The sequence below is a fragment of the Chiloscyllium punctatum genome, chromosome 5, assembly GCF_047496795.1.
Source record: "Chiloscyllium punctatum isolate Juve2018m chromosome 5, sChiPun1.3, whole genome shotgun sequence".
Classification (NCBI taxonomy): domain Eukaryota; kingdom Metazoa; phylum Chordata; class Chondrichthyes; order Orectolobiformes; family Hemiscylliidae; genus Chiloscyllium; species Chiloscyllium punctatum.
This window is the reverse complement of record NC_092743.1, coordinates 26,104,484-26,130,185: the sequence shown is the minus strand read 5'-3', so window position 1 is coordinate 26,130,185 and position 25,702 is coordinate 26,104,484.

The window sequence follows — 25,702 nt, the reverse complement described above, 5'->3', positions numbered from 1 at the left end:
TTTTACCTGGTAGATACCAATGGTCCAGCAGTGGCGAGACGACAAATGCACACAGACCTCAATACAGTCACAAATCATGAGATTCAAACTACACTCACTGTGGTGGAACAAAGATGTAATGCAATCAAATCACTGATATGCAAGAATATGTCTTTGAAATGAGATATAAACCAGGTATGAAGATGATTATACCCAACACAATTAGTCGATTCCTGGTGAAGGGTTCTTTGCCCGAAACGTCGATTCTCCTGCTCCTTGGATGCTGCCTGACCTACTATGCTTTTCCAGCACCACACTCTTGACACTGAGTAGATTACCTAACCTACACAAGGACCAATATATTCCTTTGGAACTGCAGGTTGATGTTCCAGACTATGAACATCATACGTTCTCAAAGTTTATCTTTTGCACTTTCACCAGAGCCAGTGTGAACATTTCCTGTTGCTAATTGTTAATCACACTCAATTACAGGTGTAGCAAAAGACTTTTCTCCACAGATCGTCTCACAGCATTAAAGAGGGACATGAGAAAATCAGTTCATTTTTTCCATTGAGTCATGAACTTGATATATCACAATAAGTCATCTTCAAATACAAATAATTCTTAAAACTAAACACATTATGCCAATATACGCAAAGGGGGTGGCTCAGTGGTTAGCATTGCTGCCTCACAGCACCAGGGATCTGGGTTCAATTCCACCCTCAGGCAACTGACTGTATGAAGTTTGCACTTTTGCCCTGTGATTTTGTGAGATTCCTCTGGGTGCACCAATTTCACCCAGTTGATCATAGTGTCCAGGGATGTGCAGGCTAAGTGGATTAGTCATAGGAAATGCAGGGTTACAGGGATAAGGTAGGGGGCTGGGTCTGGATGGGATACTCTTCAGAGGGTCGGTGTGGACTCAATGGGCTGAATGGTCTACTTCCACTCTGATTCCTGCTATGATTCTATGATAACAGGTCCATGTTATAGCAGGGTATTGAACACAGAAGATAACAAACCCTTGAGGCTGTGTACTGCTCAGGAATGGATCAAGATATTGAATGATTTGTGAATGTAAGTAAGTTGCATATGCAGGTCCCGGGCCTCCTCCATTGCCAAACCCTAACCATTTAATGCCTGGAGGAATAACACCTCATCTTCTGCCTTGGGGTCCTGAAACCACATTGGATAAGTATGGATTTCACCAGTTTCCTCATTTCCCCTCCTGCCACCTTATCTCTGTCCTAAGCCTCCAACTTGGCACCACCCTCTTGACCTGTCTGTCATCTTTCCCATCTATCCACTCTACTCTCCTCTCCGACCTATCACCTTATCCCCGACCTTCATCTACCTATTACATTCTCAGCTACCCTTCCCCACAGCCCCCACAACCCCCACTCCCATCCCACCCACCCCCCCCCCCCAATTTATCTCTCAGCTGCCTGGCCCACAAGCCTCATTTCCGATGAAGGGCTTATATCTGAAATGTGGATTCTCCTCTCCTCGGATTCTGTCTGGCCTGCTGTGCTTTTCCAGTGTCACACTCTCAACTGTAAGTAAATGATGCCAAACATATAAACTTGGAGGCAACCTCCTCATCCATAGAATTTTCCATTCACTCCTTGGATGAAAGTGGTAATGGAGCAATTCACAGTGCACAGTCCTTGTGATGGATTATTTTTCTAAATTCCAATTGTTTGACAACTTAGCAATACAATGATATTTTCAATATATTCAATATCCCAGATTTGGTGATGGACCACAGTATACTGGCAAATCACTTCAAAAGAAATCTACAATGAGTAAACAATAGTTCATCCTCCCCTCACTATCCATGCTCAGTTTTCCAAAATGTGTACCATATGCTAATAAATCAATGATCATTAAGTATCAGACAAAAGAAAAGTCAGATCATTGCCATGCAATTACTACACTTTCACAGAACACCAGTGGAGAAGGGATTACCATCTTCAACACAACTTATGCTTAAAGGCAAGTGAGAATGATTTTACACAGCAATCAATTGTCTAACCATTCTGAGTGGCAGGACTTTCTTTTTCAAACTCAAAGGTAAATGTAAAAGCTACACAATAAGCAAGCAGGTATAATATGGCCAAGTTGTGTTCCAACAACAAGTCATATTGGATTCAAAATATGAAACCTGTTACTCTCTCCACCAATGATGAGTTTCTCCTATATTTTCTGTTTGTATACCAAAACTGTGCACTGAACAGAGAATGTGAATAGGAAAAACAAATTTAAATACCTGGATAACAGAAAAGATTTCCGCAATATGCAACCAGCCCAGATCGTGCAAAGTTATTATCAATCATGTTGTGGCAGAAGAGATGCCAGCTCAGACCAATGTACAGCACACCAATCATACACAAAGACAATGAGTAAGAACAGTGCGGTGATGTGAATTGTGTGATGGTGGTAAGTGACAGGAACCAGCAACAAGACAAACAAATGTTCAGACAAGTGTAACAGAGAACAATGTATATCTCTCAAGATAAGCTGACAATCACCAGATCAGGATGAGATGTCAGGCTTGCGAAACATTACCTTGGAGTTTGAAATATTAATGTCGTCAATTCTATTAGACCTGTTTGTATAATTACTGAAGCAATTGTATGTTCAACCATGCACATCTGTTTGAGTAAATAGTTACTTTGGAAGAAAGGGTTATTATTCTATGTTGTGGAGATCAGTATGTCAGTATATGTTGAAGAAACTTGCTCTTGATATTGTTATGAAGGTGTAGGTGTGTACGGTACCTTTAAGAGAGAGAGGAAACTAGCAAGGACTGACAGAAAACACAGAGTGTGCTGAATAAGGTAAAAATGTAACGCTTGGTTGAAATGAATAGCCAGAGTTGCATTGCCATGGAACAAAAACAAAGTCAAAATTTGGCCAGTCAGTTGTGCCCCAGAGACCAAGATCCAATCGAATTTGAATTCAGTGTTTTGATGACATCAAACCAATGAAATGATCCAATATTTTGGAGTATAAAACTGGACACTTTAAGCAGTTCAGGAGAGAACCGCCAAGCACCAACAAATATAGATTGCTAGACAAATAGCTTTCTGAAAGGTGCATGTCTACAAAGGAGAATTGACAAAGCTGACTGGTTTTGAAACATGATTTTTAAAAACATCTTCATCGGGGTTTTTATCGGATCAGTGTTGTAGAGTGGGAGCTAAAAGATACGTTTAAGAGGAAGGAGCTGTAAATAGCTGTTATTTTAATTTTCTCTGTTGGACTTAAAGAATAAAATTGTTAATTTCTTTCTTTATATAGTGATGTTTGGCATAGTTCTTTGCCACCCGAAGCTTCACCGATTATGGCACGAGGTGAGCTTTTTCTGTGTGTCGGGTTTAAATTAGCAGAGGACTTTACCCCCATGTTGTAACAACATCATTGCTGTATCATATCATGTGACCTGGGTGTACAAATGTCTGATATTCTATTGACCATTGGAACCACTTGGAGCATGGCATGCTTTTGAAATTCAGTTGTTTTGTTGTAACTGATAGGTTCATGTTAGCCCAGATCCTCATGCACCTGTAAATAAAATAAATAATAGTTATCTTGGGTTCATCAATACCTCAATATCCACACACAGTTAGATTTCTTATTGGAGGTAACATAGGCATTGCCTCATTTGCAGAAAACCCTGTTGGAGCCAAAATTGCATTGACTGCTAGTTAAGATCTGGCATGCAATTCAGAGCTTCTCAGAGTTGATCTGGTCAAAAAAGAAAGAATATATGGAGTTACAGAATGAAAGTAGATGATAGTACGAGGTGAACTGCTTTTATAAAGATTCATCATCATAAATTCCTAACAGTGTGGAAGCAGGCCATTTAGCCGTTTCAAGTCCACACTGACCCTCTGAAGAGAATCCCACCCAGACACACACCATCCTTGTAATCATGTTTTTCCAATGGCTAATACACCCAGCCTGCACTTATGGAGGAAACCGGAACACCCAGAGGAAACCCATGCAGACATAGGGAGAATGTGCAAACTCCACACAGAAGTCATCCGAGGATAGAATCAAACCCAGGTCCCTGCTACTGTGAGGCAGCAGTACTAACCACTGAGCCACTGTGCCATTTCAGACACAATGGACCAAATGGGTCCCCTCCTTTATGCAAAATATTTCTGTGATTACGTGATTTTGTGAATCTGTAATTACAGCCAAATAATAAATGACCAATATTTCCAGAGTAACTTACATGTAAAATAAAGTTTATCCTTAACACCAGTATGTGTTTAACAAAAAGTCCATCATTTGACAATAAGTAATGACATTTTTTTTATTTCTTCTAATTTTCTTTCAAGTAACCTACCTGGCTTCTTTCTCTTTCTGTCTGCGTAGTATCTTCTATTTCAATTAGCTTGATTGTATTTTCTCAACATCTCGGTCAGTGTCAAGTCTGAACATGACTAATAAGACCAACTCTTTTGGTTAGGTGAAGAATGGAGGTTGGCTAATGTGATGCCACTGTTTAAGAAGGGTGGTAAGGACAAGCTAGGGAACTATAGACCAGTGAGCCTGACATTGGTGGTGGGCAAGTTATTGTAGGGAACCCTGAGGGATAGGATGCACATGTATTTGCAAAGGCAAGGACTGATTAGGGATAGTCAACATGGCTTTATGCATGGGAAATAGTGTCTCACAAAATTGAATGAGTTTTTTGAAGAAGTAACAAAGAGGATTGATGAGGACAGAGCAGTAGATGTGATCTATATGGATTTCAGTAAGGCGTTTGACAATGTTCCCCATGGGAGACTGGTTAGCAAGGTTAGATCTCACGGAATACAGGGAAAACTAGCCATTTGGATGCAGAACTGGCTCAAAGGTAGAAGTCAGAGGGTGGTGGTGGAGGGTTGTTTTTCAGACTGGAGGCCTGTGACCAGTGGAGTGCCACAAGAATCGGTGCTGGATCCTCTACTTTTTGTCATTTATAGAAATGATTTGGATGTGAGCATAAGAGGTATAGGTAGTAAGTTTGCAGGTGTAGTGACAGCGAAGAAGGTTACCTCAGATTACAACAGGATCTTGATCAGATGGGCCAATGGGCTGAGAAGTAGCAAATGGAGATTAATTCAGATAAATGCAAGGTGCTGCGTTTTGGGAAAGCATATCTTAGCAGGACTTATATACTTAATGCTAAGGTCCTAGGGAGTGTTGCTAAACAAAGAGACCTTGGAGTGCAGGTTCATAGCTCCTTGAAAGTGGAGTCACAAGTAGATAGGATAGTGAAGAAGGTGTTTGGTATGCTTTCCTTTATTGGTCAGAGTATTGAGTACAAGAGTTGGGAGGTCATGTTGTGGCTGTACAGGACATTGGTTAGGCCACTGTTGGAATATTGCGTGCAATTCTGGTCTCCTTCCTATTGGAAACATGTTGTGAAACTTGAAAGCGTTCAGAAAAGATTTATAAGGATGTTGCCAGGGTTGGAGAATTTGAGTTATAGGGAGAGGATGAACAGCCTGGAGCTGTTTTCCCTGAAGCGTTGGAGCCTGAAGGGTGACTTTATAGAGGTTTACAAAATTATGAAGGGAATGGATAGTGTAAATAGCCAAAGTCTTTTCCCTTGGGTGGGAGAGTCCAGAACTAGAGTGCATAGGTTTAGAGTAGAGGGGAAAGGTATAAAAGAGACTTAAGTGACAACTTTTTCACACAAAGGAGGGTATGTGTATGGAATGAGCTGCCAGAGGAAGTGGTGGATGCTGATACAATTGCACCATTTAAAAAACATTTGGATGGGAATATGAATAGGAAGGGTTTGGAGGGATATGGGCCGGGTGCTGGCAGGTGGGGCTAGATTGGGTTGGGATAAATAGTCAGCATGGACGGATTGGACTGGAGGATCTGTTTCCATGCTGTACATCTCTATGACTCTATGACTCTAGTGCTTTTGTATGGACTCTCATTGTATAAACTTGAGGAAATTGTTCTAAGTATCAGTCACTGAACCTTGGCAGAACAATGTTTCTTAGAAGATTTTCTTGAATTATGCTCAGTTTATTTTATTGTTTGAAAGACTCATGCATTTTCACATTATTACAATAGTTAGGCCAAGCCTTCATGATATATTTGAGTACTTTCGGTCACACGACATGCTTATACATTTCTTCATTAATTTCACTGGCAGATACTGCCATGTACTTGCATAAGTAAAATAATTCATAACTCATTCAGCTGGTGTAAATTAATCAGTCTTCATGAGAAATCTCTGACTTACAATGTTTAATATTGTAAGGTAAAGTAACCATTTGTTTTACTAGGCAATAGGGAAATTACAACTCTAAGTTTTGTTTTGTCTTTTGGCTGCACAACAACTTCTGTCATTCCAAACTGTTTTTGACCCTTGGCTTTTGGGATAAGTGAATAGTCTCGGTTTGATCCACTGAAAACTGAACTTAGTCTAAATATCGTGTGTAGTTGTTTTACCCCATCATCAAGTTTTTCCATGTTCTTTCTCTACATGCAAGAAATCATTTAACCAAAAAAATGCCTGGTACACTGATCTCTTTATCTCTTTCAAAGTTCAGCAGTCTTATAGGTGGTGATACAACTACCTGTGAGTTATGCTGTGTCAAATATCCATGAAAAAACACAACTGCAGCAGTTCTTTTCAAAGGTTTCCAAGAACTATAACATGTTCCAAGAATTGTCAGCACATTACCAGTGTACCTTTGTGGAAGTGCCATTGTTAAATCTGTAAAATCTGTTAAATCTGTTAAATCTGTCCCTTCTGAGTTACTGAAGGGTTGATTCATTGTTTTGAGGTGGACTTGTCTGTTGATATTCTGATGCATCTAGAACATCAACTTTTTCAGTGCCTTGCTCTTTGAGCTGCACATCAGTTTGGCCACACTAATTATCAAGTAACTATTTTTATCATCACCAAAGACAAGTGGTTAGTTGTATTTAGGGATGGCTGTTTCTAATCATATACAGGTACCAAATTTTGGACTAAATTCTGGAGTGCTGATTATGAATGCAAGTTCTAATTAACTTGGTATATTATTTGAATTGATAATAATGTTTCTTGAACAGATCAATATTCATTAAAGGTGCAACCAAATATTTAAGAAGAGGCAATATTTCATGACCAATTTATTAACTTACATATGCAAATCTGCCTTTAGACTGTCTGTGACATTCAAAACATAATTGTAATAGATGTTAGGTAATTCATGAATATGAAGACAAATATTTTTGAAAGAAGTAAAACAAAAGATACCATGCTCATCCAGAAAACTAACACTTCTATACTAATACTGTTTTTTTTGCCAATGATCACACATTACCTCAATATGCATATTGGGTGTGGTATTTGTCTTTCTGTGACACCTCCTTTGTGCAGCTAATATTGTGGTTTATAGTATTAGATCATCATAAGGAAATGTTTTGCTCGAAGAGGACATTGGGATAAACAGTTTAATCGTGTTCCATATGATCGTAGAACTCCATTCTTGGCTGAATCCCAATTACAACAGTTATGCTTTTAACTATGCTCACAGACATATCTCTCTTCATTGTTCAAACATTCACCAAACAAAACACGAAGGTGCATTATCTTCATTCAGAACCACTGGAAACTAAATCATTGATTCAACTCCTAAAAATACTTCAAAAAGCATTATCACTGCAAATAAAAGAATGGTTTCATCTTCATTTCATATTCTGTTTACAGTTAGATAAGTGTGTATCCTTTGACATAAAAAAAACCTCAGAAGTAACAATTTCTGGATTTGTTTTATTTGTTCATGAGATGTGGACATCACTGGATAAATCACCTCTAATTGCCCTGGAGAAGGTGATGAGCTGTCTCCATGATCAATTGTGGGTGTGGGTTCACTTACTGAAGCTATCAGGAAGGGAATTACAGAAGTTTGACCCTGTGACATAAAGGCATGATGATATACTTCCAAGTTGGAATGGCGAGGGCTTGGAAGGCACCTTACAGGTGGTGGCTTTCCCATGCGCCTGCAGACCATGTCCTTCTAAGTGGTAGAGGTCATGGAGTTGCTGTTGAGAGAGGCTTCATGAGTCTATGCAGTGCATTTTGTACAGTGTATGCACTGCTGATATTGTGTATCAATGGTGAAGGGTGTGAATGTTAAGTGTGGTGGATGGGATACATACCAAGTAGGCCACTTTGTTCTGGACTATGGGAAAGTGAGGACTGCAGATGCTGGAGATCAGAGTCAAAAAATGTGGCATCGGAAAACCACAGCAGTTTTCAAAAGGCAGAAGACTCAACATTTTGTGCATAAGCCCTTCATTCCTGATGAAGGGCTTATGCTCGAATCATTAACTCTCCTGCTCTTCAGATGCCGCCTTACCAGCTGTGCTTTTCCAGTGCCACACTTTTTGTTCTGGATTATGTCAAGTTTCTTGAGGACTGTTTGTGCTGCGTTCAACTAGGCAAGTGGAGAGTATTCTAGCAAACTCCTGATTTGTGATTTGAAGATGGCGAACAGGCTTTAATGTTGAGGGTGATAATTAACATTTATTCCTAATAGTATACCTGTTGCAATTCACTAGCAAAAATCTTATCTCAACACTGGAACTCAGTTGGAAAATGGGACTTTTCAGTCACAATGTCAGGAAAGGCCTTGCTTGACATTTCAAATGATTCTTCCAATTTCAGGACCTGGGAAGATTTTGAACATCTAGTGAGCTCCCCTCTTTGACCTGCTATCTGCTGCACAGATATAGTCACAACAAATTCAAATCCCCTGAAACATTCAATGCTTGGACTAACATATAAAGAAAGTACAATGAGATAGACACTGAAGCTACCAATGTGTATAACATTTCCACAGCATCAGTCTGCATTTTCAGTTGAAGAATGGGAAAAATTTAAGTTAACGGAAGGGAAAGATTAGAACCATTGAATCTTATAGCACATAAGGAGGCTGTTATCTTTAATTTCAGAAGTATTTATGCATCTCTTTTGAGAGTCACCATTGATTTTTTTCTGGCAGAGAATCTGAATAACAGCTCTTTAAAAAAGGGCACAGATAGAAACCTCTTAAGCTTCATTTATCCTCCTCCTCCTAAAAGGTGAAATAATTGCATAAAAAATAAATTTAAAAGCTTTCGATGAGTCAAAATCAATTATGGCACACACTCAATTAGTGATACAGAGGGAGAAAACAACATCGATATTCCAATTTCATTATTTTGAGAGTGCATTGAGGCAATTTATCAAAAATCAAACCAACACAGCATTGAAAAAAAAATGAAGAACAAAAATAGGAAATGTAGTTTCACAGATTCTGAAAAATGTCCTTCGAGTATTATTTTGGGGCATCATTAAAACACTTGCATTAAAACAAAGCCTTGAAGCTGACTACTCTCAAACTGATGTTAAACCTAAAAATGATGTTATGACAAATTTCCCTCAAAACAGTGAGTTTGGAGATATTTAGGGATAAACACATCGATTTAGATCCCATCTACCTTCCCTTGAGAAAAAGAACTGGAAATGACATCAACCATCTTAAGAAACTAAGACCTATAAACATAGAGGCAGAACATACCGCCAGCGCTTCACCGAAGACTCTCACTGATGATGTTACCTCATCATGATGATGAAATGTCTGAAAACAAACCTTCCAGCTCAACGAGCTAACTTACGTACATTTATTTAGGGATATTCTGAAAGGCCTTCAACAAAGAAGACATTAATTTTCCTATTTTTGTAGGGGGAAGGGGAGGGGGGAAGTGGTTTAGTCAAGTTTAAGACTTAGAGGGATTTCAGTTGGACTAACCAACTGAGGTATTGTGTCATTTAAACAAGTTTAGAGAGATCGTTGTAGTAGGCAGCATCAGGACGGTTGTGTTTTATTAAACAATAAGCTTGTGCTTGAACCAAACCATGTGACTGTGCAATTTGTTCTTTATAAATTCCTGAGGAAAAGAACCATTGTAGGAGAAATTTAACTCATTGGGATAGCACATTGGGAATCAAGCCCCACTATTTCTAGAATCATCACAGAAGTTGAAGATTTTATTAAATATGCAAAGTTACACAATTTAGTTGACCATCACACTCAAGCTGATAGCCAGCATGGACCAAGTTTCTGTGCTGAACAGGAATCACTATTATTATACATATGGTGAAGTCATCATCGTACCAGATGACCAAAGAGAAAGATAACCAATGGTCAGTTTAACCACAGAGTTAACACACTTCAGGCAAGGGGTAAGGTTGAGAAGGTGAGATCTTCATGGAAACCTCATGAATTGAACCTGTACTGTTAGCAAATCAGCCAACTGAGCTAACTGTTCCCCATTATTACAAGCTACGAATAACCAGTTATAAACCATCAGCAGAAAATATTATGAACAAGCTCTAATCTTTTATAAACTCCACTTTACATATACACAGACAGACAGAGATAATAGATTATTGGACAGAAGTGAAAAAACATGGAAAGACAGTTCAGTAGTCTGTTCCCATGTTCTGTTGCTGCAATTATCCCTTGTGATTCTTCTGCTAGCCAGCAGTTGCTTTGTAGCCATCTTTCTTGAGGAGTTTGTCCTTCTAAAAATGTCTTTGACTAATCAGTTAGAGGTCAAAGCTTATTAGAATTATTGCAGGCAATATAAACTACCTTCTTAAGGTTTAAAATGAGAGACTGTTCCTGCACTGGAGATAAATCTAACACTCTTCCCTCTGTCTCTACCATTCTACTTTCTCTCTTGCATGCTCTCTCTCTGTCTCTCTGTCTCTCTGTTTCTCTCCCCCCACCACACCCGCCCTGTGAGCTCCAAACTGCTCAGTTACTGGAGAATGAATCACACAGTTGTTGGCAGGCAAAACAGTCTCTGTCATTGATAACTGGCTCCTGGTCCATAGCTGAAAATGTGTTGCTGGAAAAGCGCAGCAGGTCAGGCAGCATCCAAGGAGCAGGAGAATCGACGTTTCGGGCATGAGCCCTTCTTCAGGAATCTCGACGTTTCAGGCATGAGCCCTTCTTCAGGAATCTTTTCGACGTTTCGGGCATGAGCCCTTCTTCAGGAATGTCCTCACTTTCTCCTGATCCATAGCCCAATCAACTTCTTGTTGCCAGCAAAAGTTGCATCTGTACATCCCCTTAGCTACAGATCATCTGGAATTTAAACTCCAGTTACTGCTTGTTCAAACAATTGTTTACACAATGCCTGTAATGGCTGTCAAGTTACCTGCTTTCAGAACATACAGCCACTCTTTCAAACATTGGTTTTAAACCAGCTTTCCCATCTTATTCTACAGTTTGAAAAACAAGACATAATAAAGAAGGCAGTATCTTTAAGGGGGGAAATGGAAACAAAATTGCTTGCAATTCCTATGTCCACTGATGATATACACAGCAGATTTTTATTTTGTTTGACTTATTGTTTGTTTTTCCAAAGAATGTAATTGATAAAACTTATGTTTATTGCTCATTCTTAATTGGCATTGAAAAGGTCTTTCTCAAATGCCTTCTTGAACTACTGCTATCCTTAAGGTGTCAGGTACATCTATAGGATTGTTGAATAGACATTTCCAGGATTTTGACCTGGTGATGATGAAGAAATGCAAGTCATAGAGTCATAGAGATGTACAGCATGGAAGCAGACTCTTCTGTCCAACCCATTGACCAGATATCCCAACTCAATCTAGTCCCACCTGCCAGCACCCAACCCATACCCTTCCAAACCCTTCCTATTCATATACCCACCCAAATGCCTCCTCAATGTTGCAATTGTACCAGCCTCCACCACTTCCTCTGGCAGCTCAATCCATACACGTACCACCCTCTGTGTGAGGACGCCACAGGATTAGAAGAGGGCATGCAGATGTTAATGCTCTCAAATGGGTCTGCTGCCCATCTGACTCAAGGCAATCGAGGTCACAGGTTTAGAAGGTATTTTCAGAAGATTATTGTTGAGTTTTGAATCTTGTGGATGGTACACATACAGCCACTATGAGCTGCCAGTGAAGAGACTGCATGTTTACTGTGGCAGATAAGAGTCAATCAACTGGTTTGCTTTGTCCCGAATTGTGAAAAACTTGGCCACCGTGAGAAATGCACTCACCCAGATTTGTAGAGAATATTCTATTTATTCTTGATTTGCTCCTTAAAGATGGTGGACAGGCTTTGGTGAGTCAGGCAGTTAGTTAGTCGCTGCATAATTCCCAGCATCTGACCTGTTCTTTAGCTAAAATATTTATGTCGTTCACACAGTTATGTTTCTAGTCAGTGGTGACATCAAATGCTTACTGTGGAGGATTCAGTGACAGTAATACTATTGAATATCAAGGGTAGATGGCTACATTCACTTTTACAACTTTGAAATGGTAACTACCTCATACATGGTGCGAATATTCCTTGCCATTTTAAGAACCAAGCTTGAATATTTTTGAAATCTAGGTGTGTGCAGGCATGAACTGTTTTATTATCAGAACAATTGCAAATGGAATTGAAGACTGTGCAATTCAAACCTAACATCCAACTCTCATTTTGTTGTAGAAGGAAAGTAATTTATGGAGTAGCTGATGATGGGGATGAGCTTAGGAAACTACCTTAAAGAAATTCTGGACCCATGTTCTGGAATTGGGATGGCAGACTTGCAAAGACCACAATTGCAATCTTTTGCGTCATATATTACTCCCACTGGAGAAGTTTTTTTCTCTGATTGTCATTGACACAATTTTACTGGGATTCATTGTTGCTCGACTTGGTCAAATGTTCCATTAATGTAAAGGGCAGTCACTTTCATTTCATCTCTAGAATTCATTATTATGTTTAAGTTGGGACAGTGTAGTAACTGGGTTCAGAGCTGAGCTGTCCTTGTCGAACAAAAACTGATCATTGTTGAAAATCACACAACACCAGGTTATAGTCCAACAGGTTTAATTAGAAGCACACTAGCTTTCGGAGTGACGCTCCTTCATCAGGTGATTGTGCACCCCAGTCCAACATCGGCATCTCCGAATCATGATCATTATTGAGCAGGCTACCACTTGGTAGCGCTGTTGACAGCCCTACTTGTCACTTTGATGATTTACCGATAATTCACTAGATTCGTTTTATCTTGCTTTATTTTCACGACGGCACATAAATGGGCAATTTTCATTATTGTTGGGAAGATGCCAGTGTTGCAGCTGTGCTGGAATAGCTTAATCAGTGTTGAGGTTAATTCTGAAGCGCAAGTCTTCAACAAAAAGCCAGATAGAATGGAGAGGTGGGTCTGTCAGCACTTCAAATAAGTGATCAATTTGCTGCTGATCACCTTCTTTCTCACAAAGGTTAAAATTTCACCCCTAATGTTTTCAACAGATGTTCTAATAGATGTTCTCTCAGAATCAATGACAATGTACATAATGCAATCTCTCAGCAAAGATGGCAAAAGTCACACATTTCACTTGAGAGCAGAGCTCCCACCATTTTCAAAGGATCAAAAAGTAATTTAACCATATTAGTTGAACTTATTACCTAGTCAATTAAACATATGACCTGCTAGAAGCTTTATTCTAACTATGCTTTGTTTTTGAGCTGGCCCAGCATCTTTCACAAATTAGCCACCAGTAAGCCATGACTTTGATTGAGGCACATCCCTTTCAGAAGGAGTCAGCTGCAGAAGCTGGAGGGTGAAGCCTATATCGGGAAAGATTTCAAATCAAGTGCAGGGTTTCTCAGGCCTAGTTTCAGTTCAGACACATTCCTGTCAGGAGGAGACAGCAGCCACCCATTCTGGGGGAAGCATCCTGCTGGTGTCATGAGGGGACCAAGAGAACATGATTTATGACTGGTTGGTGCTGCTCACGTGCTAGTTTATGTTAAACATTCCCTTAGTGCTGCAGGTGAAGTAATCTCACTGTAATGCAGGGTAAGTTTGTCTCAGTCTTTCTTAAGGGTTAGAAAAGTTAGGTAATATTCTAGTTAGTACAGGAAGTACAGATAGGGAGAAAGGTAAGGAGGTTATTTGTTAGAAATTAGTAGGTAGCTAATTAAAATTTAATTTGTAAGTTCACAGCCAGAAGATTAGACATGCCAGTAAGATGGGGTTTTGTGTTCCACCTGCGAGATGTTGTCAATCATGGACACTGAGAGTACCAGTGATCATGACATCTGCAGAAAGTGTACCCAGTTTCAGCTGCTCACCTTGAATCTGTTTGAGTGATTCAACAGCTCAATAAGTATAGGAGCTGGGAAGAGCTTGAGACTAAGGCAAAAATGGCTAAGAGGAAGAGCAGTCAGAGAGGGGTTGCTCAGCTCAGTGGAACTGGAGGCTTGGACTGAATTGCTTCAGTGCAGTATAACAGGTAAAACAGATAAATTTAGAGCTTGCATTAATATGTGATATTATGATGTTGTTGCCATCAGAGAGATGGTTGAAAGATGGACAGGATTGTCAGCTTAATGTTCCTGTGAAAATAAAGGACAGGAGAGGCAGGATTTGGAATCTTGGGTGACAAGGGAAATTATCAGCTTAGTCAAGCAAAAGGAAGCATACTTAAGGTCTCGGCAACTGAAAACAGATGAACCCCTTGAAGAATGTTGAGAAAGTATGGAGGAGCTCAAAAAGAGAGTTAGGAGGGCTCAAAGGGTCCATGAAATGTTCTTGGCTAGCAGGGTTAAGGACAAATCCAAAGCATTTTATGCATATATTAAGAGCAAGAAGGTAGCTAGCAAAAGAATAGGCCCATTCAAAGATAAATGAGGGTGGCTATGTGTGAAGCCAGAAGAAATAGGTGAGATCCGTAATAAGTACTTTAGATGGTATTCAGAAAAGAGAGAGATGTCAGTAATGTTGAGGTTAGAGAAACGTGTGTGAATATTCTCGGGCAGGGTAATGAAGGAGGAAGTGTTACGTGTGTTGAAATGCATTACGGTAGACAAGTCCCCAGGGTCAGATGGGATCTATCCTTGGATACTCTGGGAGACAAGGAAGGAAATTGTTGGAGCATTAGCAGATAGCTTTGCATCTTCATTGAGTTTCCAGAGGAGTGGAAAATGGCCAATGTTATTCCTTTATGTAAGAAGAAAAATAGAAATAATCCAGGGAATTACAGGCCAGTGAGTCTGTCATCAGTGGTGGTGTAGCTGTTGGAAAAGATACTGTGAGACAGGATTTATTCACATTTGGAAGTGAATGGACTTCTTAGTAATTAGCAACATGGGTTTGTGTGGGGAAGGTAATGTCTCAACAAAATTGGTTGAGTTTTTTTGATGAGGTGACAAGAAGAGCCTGTTTCCACACTGTAAGTAATCTAAGTAATCTAATCAAAAAGAATGATTGATGAGGGAATGTTATCCACATGGACTTTAGTACGACTTTGATACGGTAGCTCATGGCAGGCTGGTATAAAAGGTAGAGTCTCATGGGATTCAGGGTGAGCTGGCTAGATGGATAAGGTAAAAAATTGGCATGATCATAGCCGACAGTGAATAGCAGTGGAAGGGTGCTTTTCAGAATGATGAACAGTAACTTGTAGTGTTCCACAGGGATCAATGCTGGGACCTTTGTTTGTAATTTGTATAAACAATCCAGAGGAAAATATACATGGTCTTATTAGTAAATCTGTGGACAGCACCAAAATTGGTGGGAGTTGCAGATAATGAGGAGGATTGTCAAAGGCTATAGTGTGATTAGACTTATGCAGAAAAATGGCAGATTGAGTTTAACCCAGACAAATGTGAGATGATGCATTTTGGAAGATCAAATTCAAATGTGAATTATGCAATAAATGGCAGAACCATTAGAATCATTGACATACACAGGGACCTGGGCAGACAGACCCAGATCACTAAAGTGGCAACGTAGGTGGATAAGGTGCCAAGAAGGCATACAGCATGCTTGCCTTCATCAGCTGGGGCATTGAATATAAAAGTTGATTAATTAAATTACACTGTATAAAACTTTAGTTAGGTACATTTGGAATATTGTGTACAGTTCTGGTTGCCACACGACCAGAAGGCTATGGATGCTTTGGAGAAGGAGCAAAGAGTTTTACCAGGAAGATGACTGATCTGGGGTGTTTTAGTTATGAGGAGAGATTGGATAAACTTAGATGGTTTTAATTGGAAAGATGGAGACTGAGGGGATGATCTGAGGGGACCACAAAATTATGAGAGGCATAGGTAGGGTGGATAGTCAGAGGCTTTTTACCAGGGTGATAAGGTCAACAACAAGAGAGCACAGGTTCACGGGTGAGAGGGGGAAAGTTGTAGAGAGAGGTGTGGGGAAGATTTTTCACACAGAGGGTGGTGGGTGCCTGGAAGTGCTAGAAGTAGGCACATCAGTAACATTTAAGGCATATCTTGGTAGACCGGGAGGTGAACAGAGGGCTAGAAATCCTGCATCGGTGGATTGGTGGGTCAAAGGGCCTGTTCCTGCATTATGTTGTATTGAATAATGTAAAATGTGACTTCTATCACTGGATGTATCTTACAGTTTGAGCCTTAACTTCACTGATAGTGCAATTAAATGTTGCCTATGGCACTATGATTAACAATTCAGAAAGTAGTTTTTCCAGTGGCAACAGCTCTTTATATTTTCCTTCCAACAGTGCTCCTGCAGCAAAAGTGTCATTTTCTGTTTGAAATCAACAGGGAGGTCTCATTGGTAATGTTCAACATCAAATTCTTTTTCCTGTAACCTACATTTTGCCAAATCTGTGGCACAGTTTCCACTTTATTTACTACCTTTCAAACCTTTTGCACCCTTCTTTTGTTAAAATCGTGATTCCATCTATTGGGAAAGAAGATTAAGTGGTTAGTAGAATCCTGATCTGTCCACTTGACATCTCATGTCTTGTGATAAGTTGGGAAATTTTGAAGTATCCAAATCAGCTTGATCCAAAATACTTAAGCGATGAGAGCTGAATATCTCGTAAAGGGTAGGTTTTATGTACAAAGATACAGTTTTCCATAGCTGGTCTAATCCTCATCAGATCATACTCTCCATTTTAACTCCAAAGTTAATGCTATATGAATGTAAAATTTGTGTTTTTCAGGAGGGTCCAAATCTCTCCATGTTAGTTCTTAATGCATTAAGTAACCTTAATACATTTGAGCTTCTTTTTTCCCTATATGTATTTCCTAATATTTCCTAATATTCCCAGATGTCTGGTATTCATTTAACTTTACACATTAAACTTTACTCTCGTACACGTATCCTCTTCATCACAATTAGTCCAATATTTTCAGACATTTCTATACACAAATAAGACAGATAAAGATAGAGATATAAATACATATTTTTGATAACTATGGATGGGCTTCTGGCCTGCATTTTTTCTGGTTATTTCAATGGCTTTACCTGATAACATTTAATTGCACTAAAATAATTATTTTATACATTATGTGATTGCAACTTGCACCTACTACAAAAGCAATTTGTGGCCTACTGATATGTTAGACACCAGTTCAGGTAGTTACAATCTCTATATATCTTAGAGGGCAGTATATCAGTGGAATTTGACTGCATTGATGCTGGCATGTGTGAGCTACAACCAGGCTATGGAGAAGGTCTAGTTTGTTCATCAGTTGACTGGAGGGTCTGGGTGTAGATAACATGTGCTACACAGTATGAGCATTTCAATACAGTGGCAATAAGGATGACTGTGATTAGGATGCACAATGTTTGATGTCATTGGCAAGTCACTGTCAATTGGCAAGTGAAATTACATGATTAGATTGTGGGAACTTGTAGATAGGTTGCATTTAGACTTCCAGAAGGCATTCAACAAGGTGTCTCAGAGGGTTAAGTCATAAGATAAGAACTCTCAGTGTCAGATGTAGTGTATTGGCATAAATAGAGAATAGGCCAATGGATAGGAAACAGCAAGTGAGGATAAGGAGTCCTTTCTCAGGTTAGTGATCTGTGACCAGTCAGATTCCAACAGATATCAGTGCTGGCGCCACAACTGTTTAAAATATAATTAGTAACTTAGAGGAAAGAAGCAAATACACTGCAGCCAAATTTGCAGACAATACAAAAATAGGTGGAAAGGCAAGTTGTGAGGCAGTTGCAAACAGTTTACTGAGAAATACTGGAAGGTTAAGTAAGTGTCAAAAAGTTGGCAAATGAAGTATCGTGTGGGAAAATGTGAAGCTGCTCATTTTGGAAGGCAGAACAAATGTGTACAGTATTATTTAAATTGAGAAAAACTGCAGGAAGCTGCAATACAAAGGGGTTTGGTGATACTTGTGCAAAAAACACAGAACAGTGAGCACATAGGTGCAACAGGTAGTCAGGAAAGCTAATGAAATGTTAGCACTTGTTTCAAATGGGATTACAGTATAAGAGTCGAGAAGTCTTAATAAAACTGTACAAGATGCTGCTGAGACCATATGTGAGCTACTGCAAGCAGTTTTCATCCCTTAACTAGGGAAAGATGTTATTTTGTTGGAAGCAGTTCAAAGAATCTTAATGACAATGACCCCCCATATGGAGGGCTTGTCTTATGAGCAAAGGTTAAACAGGTTGGGACTCTACTCATGGGAATTTAAAAGAATGAAGCATTTAGGATTCCGACATGGTAAATACTGTGAGGATTATTTCCTTCATGGGAGAGTATAGTACAAGAGGACACAGTCTCAGAATAAAGGAACGCCAATCTGAGACTGAGATGAGGAGGAATATCTTCTCTCAGAGGCTTGTAAATCCTTGGATCCTTGCCATAAGGAGCTATGGAGAGAGTCCTTGAATATACTTAAGGTTCAGATAGATAAATTTTTAATCAGGAGTGGTATCAAGGATTATGGCAAAATACAGTAATTAAGGGTTAACATGAATCTATGGAACAGCAGAACAGGCTGATCGGCATACTCCTGTTCCTCTTTCTCATGGTCTCATTGGCAAATAAAATAAAGGAAAAGCCTTTAACATATTTTATAAGCTCATTAATAGCAAGAGGAAAACTAAGGAAAGGATGGGGGTAATTAGACATCAAAAACGTAGCCTGTCTCTGGAAGTAGAAAATGTGAGTAAAGTCCTGAATGAATGTCTGGAGGAAATTTTACAGAACTTTTGAATCTCAGGATTAGGATGTTAGGGTGAAGTAGGGGACAGAGCTGAAAATGTGTTGCTGGAAAAGCACAGCAGGTCAGGCAGCATCCAAGGAACAGGAGAATCAACATTTCGGGCATGAGCCCACCTTCAGGAATGAAGTAGGGGACAGTAAAATTGATGTACCTCCTGGTACTTTATCTTATCTGCTAAGTTTGTTAAATGAAACCTGGTCACCTTTCAGCAGGTAGAGTAGGGATCCGACTAGTTTGAACACACTGTCCCTCATGGAGTCTACTCCTAACCATAGTGTTCCCATCCCCAGTCAATCCATCTTCCAACTCTCACCCAGCCTTCCATCATGAAGCTTGTACTCCTACTCAGAATCACAGAATTATCACAGTGCAGGAGACCATTTGGCTCATCATGTCTGCACCAGTTCTACTATTTAATCTGGCTCTATTATCTGGCCGATCCTCCTGCCTTTTCCCCGTAATTTTGCACATCACTTTTATACAAAATGCTTTCTTAAATGCTTTAATTCATGCTGCCTCCACCATTTTTCCAGACAATGTCTTCCATATCTTAACAGGACTTATACACTTAATGGTAAGGTCCTGGGGAATGTTGCTGAACAAAGAGACCTTGGAGTGCAGGTTCATAGCTCCTTGAAAGTGGAGTCACAGGTAGATAGGATAGTCAAGAAGGCGTTTGGTAGTCAAGAAGGCGTTTGGTATGCTTTCCTTTATTAGTCAGAATATTGAGTACAGGAGTTGAGAGGTCATGTTGTGGCTGTACAAGACATTGGTTAGGCCACTGTTGGAATATTGCATGCAATTCTGGTCTCCTTCCGGCTGGAAGGATGTTCTGAAATTTGAAAGCATTCTGAAAAGATTTACAAGGATGTTGCCAGGGTTGGAGGATCTGAGCTATAGGGAGAGGCTGAACAGGCTGGGGCTGTTTTCTCTGGAGCGTCGGAGGCTGAGGGGTGACCTTATCAAGGTTTTTAAAATCATGACGGGCATGGATAGGATAAATAGAAGTCAAGAACTAGAGGGCAAAGGTTTAGGGTGAGAGTGGAAAGATATAAAAGAGACCTACGGAGCAACGTTTTCACACAGAAGGTGGTACGAGTGTGGAATGAGCTGCCAGAGGAAATGATGGAGGCAAGTACAATTGCAACATTTAAAAGGCATCTGGATGGGTATATGAATAGGAAGGGTTTGGCGGGGTATGGGCCAGGTGCTGGCAGGTGGGACTAGATCGGGTTGGGATATCTAGTCAGCATGGATGGAATGGACTGAAGGGTCTCTGGTTCTATGACTGTATGACTCACTGTGTGAATTTTTTTGCCTATCACTTCACCTTTGTTTTGTTTGTACATCACTTTAAATCAATGCCCAATTCAAACCTGCACCAGAACATCAGCCTGGGTTTGTGATTACCTCTCAGTGATGTGATCACTACATTTCTTGCATCCTCACTAACTGACGCTTACAATGGACTGTAGGCTCATTCCCACTCCCATTGACACTACTGGGTCAAGAGAACCCATGGCTAATTGAATAACCAGCAAGTTTCAGAGGTGGAAATACTTTCTCAGATGGAGCAGGAGTCTTGGCCAGAACTGAATAGTGGATAAACAATCATGTGACAAGTTTGAGTGAGTCAGTCAAGCAGAGATGGGCTCACCGCTAAATTCACAGTCAGATCATGCACCTACATCTGCGTGAAATCTATATTTTCAGCTATTTTTCCAAAAATGAGAGAGAGCTAAATGAACAAAACTTAGATAAGGAAGAAACATTTAAAATAATGGATATGTTGTACATAGTGAGAGCAGAAATGTTATGACATGGTTATCATGCATGTTATAGGCCCCAGATGAAATTTTGATAAATGTGAGGTGCTGCATTTTGAAAAGGCAAATCAAGGCAAGACTTAGACACTTAATAATAAATCCTGGGGAGTGTTGCTGAACAAAGAGACCTTGGAGTGTAGGTTCATAGTTTCTTGAAAGTGGAGTCACAGGTAGATAGGATCGTGAAGAAGGTGTTTGATATGCTTGCCTTTAATGGTCAGATAATTGAGTATAGGAGTTGGGAGGTCATGTTGTGGCTGTGCAGGACATTGGTTAGACCGCTTTTGGAATATTGTGTGTAATTCTGCTCTTCGCCCTATTGGAAAAATGTTGTGAAACTTGAAAGGGTTCAGAAAATATTTACAAGGATGTTGCCAAGGAGGGTTTGAGCTATATTGAGAGGCTGAATAGGCTGGGGCTATTTTCCCTGGATTATTGGAGGCTTAGGGCTGAGAAGTTTAAAAAACCATGGGGAGCATGGATAGGGTAAATAGACAAGGTCTTGTTCCCTGGCGTGCGGGAGCCCAGAACTAGAGGGCACAGATTTAATGTGAGAGGGGAAAGATATAGAATGGACCTAAGGGGCAACAATTTCACGCAGAGGGTGGTACATGTGTGGACTGAGCTGCCAGAAGAAGTGATAGAGGCTAGTGCAATTACAACATTTAAAAGGCATCTGGATGGGTATATGAATAGGAAGGGTTTAGAAGGATATAGGCCAAGTGTTGGTAAATGGTACTAGATTAATTTAGGATATCTGGCCGGCAAGGACGTATTGGACAAACAGGTCTGTTTCTGTGCTGCATATCTCCATGACTCTATGAGTTTTATCCCAGGCACAGTGAGAGAAGCTGTGACAAGCATTTGTCAGTCCTCTCTAGCTGTTAGTGGTATGCCAGGGGTTTGGAGGACTGCTAATGTTGAACATTATTTTTGAAGGGAGAAAGAGATATCCCGAGTGTTTGCAACCAGAGAGCCTAACGTTAGTGGTGAACAGATTATGACAAGAGATTGTGAGAGACACTGTAAATCCTCAATAGAGAAATCCAGCACAGTCCAATCAGATTCCTTAAAGTGTGATGGCACCTGACCAATTAGGTATTTTTTGAGGTGGTGACAAGGAGAAGGCTCACACATTAATGCAAACTACATGGATTTTTGAAAAGGCTTTTGAGAAGAGCCCATATGCCTGATTAAAAAATTATTAACACATTGGACCCAAAAGAAAGTGACAAATTGAATCCAAAGGAAAGTGACAAATTGGATCCAAAGTTTGTTAAGAGCCAGAAACAAAGACTTACTGTTGAGGGATTTTTTCTTTGTAATGGAGGACTATTTCCAGTAGACTTCAGGAATTTAGTAGGCCCCTTGTTGTTCTTAGAATGTAGAACTTAGACTTTAAATAGATGGCAAAATGAGGAAGTTTGCTGATGATGCCAAAATCACACATGTGGTTGAAAGTGAGAAAGAACACTGTAGAATACAGAATGTTACTGCATGGACTGAAAAAATAATTGTAAACGGAATTTAATCCAGAGAATTGAGAAGTGCATGCGGACAGAACAAATAAGACAGGAGAATACACAATAAATGGCGAGAGACTTAGAAATGCAGAGTGCACATCCAGAGATCCCAGAAGGTGGTAGGAAAACATGGTCAAATAGGTACTCTTTTATTGGCTGAGTCTAGAAATGATCCAACCAGGGATTGTTATCCTGGTACTACATAAAACACTGGTTTGATAGTGGCTAAGATGTTGCAATGATATTCTAATTTTCTGAACAGAAAATCCTTAACTGCGCTAAGGAGATTATCGAGGAGATTTATAGGGTGTTGCAAATAATAGAGAACAGAGTGGGAAGATTGGAAAAGCTGAGGTTGCTTTAAAGTCTTAAATTAGAGGAGGAGGTGACCCTATCTCTCCATCAGTACAGTGATCCAGGCTGACCTTTGACTTCAACCGCACTTTCCAATTCTGACAAAACCAAAGTGCTGCTGAGAAAAGATTCATATTGAACTCAAAATATTAACCCTCTTTTTCACTCCACAGATGCTGCCAGGCCTGTTGCCTCCAGCAGTTTCTGTATTTTTTTGCACTTCCCCTCTTACTCCCGATATCCTTTGTTTTCCTGAGAGACTAAACATCTGAAACAGAAGAGGCTGAGGAGTGTTTTAATTTTGTTGCATGAAACCATATTGGGCCGAGATAGCAAGGGTCCATTTCCACCAGAACAAAAGCCAGATGGTGGAGATTTGAAGTAGTTGATGGGAGGATTAGAAGGAAACTGAAGAGTACATAATTCATTTGGAGTCTTATAGATGTCTGAAACTCATGGACAATAAGAGTGGTAAACACAGAAACCCCTCAACACACTTAAAATGAGCATGTGAATATGCTTTTCCAATGCTAAAACCTACAGGGTTAAGGGCCAGGAATTGGGGAATAGAGGCATAGACTATTTTCTAAATGGGGAAAGACTTAGAAATCTGAAGCATAAAGGCACTTGACAGTCATAGTCCAGGATTCTCTTAAAGTTACAATGCATGTTCAGTTGCCAGTTGGGAAAGCAAATGCAAAGCTGGTGTACATTTCAAGAGGACTGTAATTGGAATATTATGAGCAGTTTTGGGCTCGGTATTTAAGGAAGGATGTGCCGACATTCAAGGTGATTCAGAGATTTACAGGATTGATCCCACTGATGAAGGGCTCGTTTTATGAGGATTGATTGACAACTCTGGGCCTGTACTCAATGGAGTTCAATAGCATGAGGGGCAAGCTCATTGAAATTTGCAGTTGACTAAGAGGTCTGGATAGAGTGGATGTGGAGAAAATGTTTCCAATAGTAGGACAGACTAGGACCCTCAGGATGAAATGACAACCTTTTGAACTGAGATGAGGAGGAATTTCCTCAGCCAGAGGATGGGAACTCTATGCAACCCATTACCAAAGAAGGCTATGGAGGTCAAGCCATTATATTTAAGACAAAGTTAAAAATCACACAACACCAGGTTATAGTCCAACAGGTTTAATTGGAAGCACATCAGCTTTTGGAGTGCTGCTCCTTCATCAGGTGGACAACCACTTGATGAAGGAGCAGCACTCCGAAAGCTAGTGTGCTTCCAATTAAACCTTTTGGACTATAACCTGGTGTTGTGTACTTTTTAACTTTGTACACCCCAGTCCAACATCGGCATCTCCAAATCGTATTTAAGACAGAGATGGATAGTTCTTGATTGGTAAGGAGTCAGGGATTATGGGAAAAAGCAAAAGAATAGAGTTGAGGAACATACCAATTATGGCCAAATGGAGGAGCAGATCTGAAGGGCTGAATGTCCTAATTCTTCACCTACAACTTATGGTCTAATGGCCTTACCACAGCCCAGTATCTGTCATGACTGGCAGATACACAATGGACTGAATGCAATCCTTCTGTGCTGATAGTATTAAGTCTTCTAAATTCCTGCTTCACTTTTCCAAACTTGAGGGGATATGGGTCTAGTCTACTTAATTCAATAAGAGTGACCAGAAGTCTCAGCCCCTTGGCTGTGTTGACCTGCTGTGCAACATGATGGGGATATTTCATGAAGTGCTCATAAAGCTAAGGATGCATCAATGCCATCTGCACAGGTCTATATTCCAAATTGCAGAGTAGGAAATTAGACAATTTAGGCAATCAGCACAGATTAATTTAGGCAGCTTCTCTCCAGCAACGTGGCAAACATTTAATGAGGAAGCAGGTGAGACACTGTCAAGATGCGTTGCATAATTTGATAATTGGCTTGACTTCCAGACATCTGTTTAAAAACAAGTATCAATCCTCTCACTGGACAGAAACTGACAGAAGTCAGCTGCAGTCTTTTGCGTTCAAATTAACTTTGACAAGCTTTTTGATGGACTTCTTTATTTTGTAGCAAATTAAAGCCGTAATTTCAAAGCAGAAAAAGTATTGAGAGAGGTTTCAAATAACATCAGAATATGAGAATTTATCATGTTATAGCATTCACACTCTCAACTCCAGCCTCAAATGTCCACAGCAAAAAGGTTTGCAATTGATTAACTCTTCTTTCGAGAAAGGTAAGGAATGAGTTAAATGTCAATGCTGTGAAAGCAGAATACCTGGCCTGGTTGTACTGCAATATGTTTTTTGCTCACTTTCAGCAAAATATCAAAAAGTCTTCTCAGTTGCTGAATGCAGCAAAAAAATCAACTTGATTGTTGTTTGAAGAGGAAACGAACTAAGAATAAAGACATTGATTTAAAGGGAATCCAATTATAAAGTACATTAGTATAAGTATGTAAGTTAGCTCACTGAGCTGGAAGGTTTGTTTTCAAATGATTCATTACCATGACTAGGTACCATCATCAGTCAGAGTCTCCAGTGAAGCACTGGTGGTATGTCCTGCCTCTCTACTTATAGGTCTTGGGTTCTTAAAGTGGTTGATGTCTAGTTTCCATAAATACACTCAAAGAAAGGCACCCCATTGACTGGGACAACATGCACAACCTAGGACAGGCGAAACAAAGACATGCACGAGAATTCATCGAGGTATGGTATTCTAACCAGAACTCCATCAATAAACACATCGATTTAGATCTACCTTCCCTTGAAAAAAAGAACCAGAACTGACATCACCCATCTTAAGAAACCAAAGCCTACAAATAGAGAGTGGGACATACCATTAGCGCTTCACCGGAAACTCTCACTGATGACCTCCTTGTGTGTGTGTGTGTGTGTGTGTGTGTGTGTGTGTGTGAAGACGTGTATGGAAAAGTTTCAGTTGCTGGATAGTATTATCAGATTTTGTCCAATAAGTTACTGTGATGGGGTTTGCTAATTATGTGGT